Raw genomic sequence first — 3,629 nt, forward strand, 5'->3', positions numbered from 1 at the left:
GTTGCTTTATTCTTTCTTTGCTTTGCTGGGCGTTTTGTCCAATTCTTAGTTCAAAACGCCAAGAACCTGGACACCTTGCAGTCAAGACCCTCTATCAGTAACACTTTCAGGGCCTGTCCCTCTAATGTTAGGGACTGAGAGAGAGAATAGGGATGAAAGGGATAAATTTCCCTTAACTGTACAATGAATACTGCATCCAAATGTTCACTCTTTAATGGGGCACATTGAGTTCTCCTAGAAACTCTGAAACAGCTTCCCAACTGCACGGTCCCTCGATCAACACAGGAGATGGAGCAGTCTTAGCTCTATCTCTGCTAACTCTCTTAGTTTCCTCTCCCAGAAGTAAATCCAGCCTCTTGCTGCTAGAATTTCTTTCCCCCTTCAGTGTGAAGATAGTTCAAACCTGGACAGCATTTTCTACACAGCATCAATTGACCCATGAGACACTTATACATCCTTGGTATCTTTGCTATACCACATGGTAGATGTTGTAGATTGCTTTATTTCAGCCCACTCCCCGGCCAGCTATTTCTCCTTTTCCTGTTTCATGTAGGTACAAGGCAATATCAGCAAATTTGATAGTGAATGAGATGACACTCTCCCTCCCTCATAGTCACCTCGCTGATTCTGTTGGAGTCTTGTTCACTTGGGGTAGGGTGAAGCATAAAAAGGAAAGGGAAAACCATAGTACACCCCAGGAACCTGGCTTCAGTGATTCTGTCAGGTGTTTTTCCTCTTGCCAAGTGTTGGATTTAGGTGGTCTGAGGGTAGAGAGTTGGAGGTTTTGGCTATGGTAGATCCCTTTTTGTCCAACTTTCATCCTTGGGTGAAGGAGTGGGTATCTGACCCTAGATGTTGGCAGCTGTTTAGAAGGTGAGGTGCCCTACTTTAGATTTCAGTCAGCATCTTCTTTACAAGTATTAGCTGTATCTATTAGTGTTACATATTCTTATTGGTTCTCAAGTATTCAATCACTAGAACGGTGATTGAATACTTGAATTGAACATCATATTTCACTGACTGATTTTAGTTTCTTTCTCCTTTGTACTTTTGAAAGGTGAAGCCAGCTGGGCTTCTGGGTTGGGTGGGGACTTGGAGAACTTTTGTGTCTAGCTAAAGGATTGTAAATGCACCAATCAGTGCTCTGTGTCTAGCTAAAGGATTGTAAAGGCACCAGTCAGCACTCTGTAAAAACGTACCAATCAGCATTCTGTATCTAAAGGATTGTAAACACACCATCAGCGCTCTGTAAAATGGACCAATCAGTGCTTTGTAAAATGGACCAATCAGCAGGATGTGGGCAGGGCCAAATAAGGGAATAAAAGCTGGCCACCCAAGCCAGCAGTAGAAACCTGCTGGGGCCCCCTTCTACACTGTGGAAGCTTTGTTCTTTCACTCTTAACCATAACTCTTGCTGCTGCTCACTCTTTGGGTCCACACTACCTTTATGAGCTGTAACACTCACTGTGAAGATCTGTGGCTTCACTCCTGAAGTCAGCAAGACCACAAACCCACCGGAAGGAAGAAACTCTGGACACATCTGAACATCTGAAGGAACAAACTCCAGACACACCATCTTTAAGAGCTGTAACACTCACCGCAAGGGTCCGTGGCTTCATTCTTGAAGTCAGTGAGACCAAGAACCCACTGGAAGGAATAAATTCTGGACACACTTCCATGCACATTTACTAAGGCTACCCCTTGACAATAATCTGCCTACAGTCATAATTTAGGACAAAGATGATCCTAAAAATCTTCCTTCTGGCATTTCATTCACTCATTAAATCATTCATTCACCTCAGGCATTGGTGGTTTTGTTTGTTTGAGACGGACTTGCTCTGTCACCCTGGCTGGAGTGCAGCAGCGCCATCTGGGCTTACTGCAGCCTCTGCCTCCCAGGTTCAAGTGATTATCCTGCCTCGACTGACTCTTGCTCTGTCACCCAGGCTGGAGTGCAGCAGCACGAACTGGGCTCACTGCAGACTCTGCCTCCCAGGTTCAAGTGATTTTCCTGCCTGAGCCTCCCAGGTTGCTAGGACTATAGCTGTGCACCACCACACCCAGCTAATTTTTTTGCATTTTTAGTAGAGACAGGGTTTCACCATGTTGGTCAGGCTGGTCTCAAACTCCTGACCTCAAGTGATCTGCCTGCCTTGGCCTCCCAAAGTGCTGGGATTACAGGTGTGAGCTACCACACCCAGCCTGGTTTTTATTTTTAAATTTTAATTAATTTATTTTAGTGATGGGGTCTTGCTACATTGCCCAGGCTGTTCCTTAACTCCTGGGCTCCAGCAATCCTCCCGGCTCAGCTGGAACTACATGTATGTGTCACTCTACCCAGCTCACCTGAGGTATTGAAATGGATGCTACACATATAGTGGCAAAGAAAACACATGGTTCTCGCCCTTCTGGAGTTTATCTTGTGATGGTAGGGAAAATAGTTAATAAGAAAACAGGCCGGGCGCAGTGGCTCACGCTTGTAATCCCAGCACTTTGGGAGGCCGAGGTGGGTGGATCACGAGGTCAGGAGATTGAGACCACGGTGAAACCCCGTCTCTACTAAAAATACAAAAAAATTAGCCAGGCGTGGTGGCGGGCCCCTGTAGTCCCAGCTACTCGGGGAGGCTGAGGCAGGAGAATGGCGTGAACCCGGGAGGCGGAGCTTGCAGTGAGCCGAGATTGCGCCACTGCACTCCAGCCTGGGCAACAGAGCGAGAGTCCGTCTCAAAAAAAAAAAAAGAAAACAAATACATACATATAACTAATATATACATAATTTAAACTTAACAAGTAGTATGGGGGAAACTGGACACTAATAGAGAATAACTTTGGATATTATTGGTGGTGGCGGGGGCAGGTGGGATGTTGGAGGGAGACCTCCTTAAATAGGGTAGTTAGATCTTTGAGATGTGATGGTTGAGAAGGAGCCAGCCATGAGAAAAGGTAGGAGGGGTCCAGGCAAGGGCACGGCATGCATGAAAGCCTGAGAGCAGAGAGAAATTAGCAAGGAAATGAAAGGCAGTTTCTGGGTTAGAGTGTTAAAGGAAAAGGAAAAAAATGGTAAGACATGAGATTGGAGAGGTAGGGAGGGGCCAGATCAAACAGGTTATTGTGACCATAATTAGGAATTTGTTTGTAATGGGAAATGACAAAAGGGGTTTTAGAAGAAAATAACGTGACTTCATTTATATTTTCAAAATAATTTGACTGCTCTGTGGAGAATAGATTGAAGGAAGCATCCAAGATATTTGTGATACACAAGAAGAGACATCAGGTAGATAACCAGACATGTGTGTATAGAGCCCAAGGGACAAGTAAAGGCTGGAGTTAAAAATCTGTGAGTCATTTAAACTATTCCTAGGGTTCTAACAAGAAATTGTAAAGATTTACAACCACCATCATCACCACCTAGCCTTTATGTAGCAGTTTAATTTACCTTTGATCATCACAGTTCTTTGAAATGCCTAGTCCTGTAACTTTACAGATAAGTACCTGAAGCTCAGAGGAATTACTTGATTTGCTCACTATCTCTCAGCATTAGTCAGAATTTAAGCCAAGAGTTTTGACCACAAAGTCTATAATACTACCTCAACTATGAGGCAAGGTTTTGTAGTTCTGTTTTAAAGGGA

Source organism: Symphalangus syndactylus, chromosome 10, assembly GCF_028878055.3.
Source record: "Symphalangus syndactylus isolate Jambi chromosome 10, NHGRI_mSymSyn1-v2.1_pri, whole genome shotgun sequence".
Lineage (NCBI taxonomy): Eukaryota > Metazoa > Chordata > Mammalia > Primates > Hylobatidae > Symphalangus > Symphalangus syndactylus.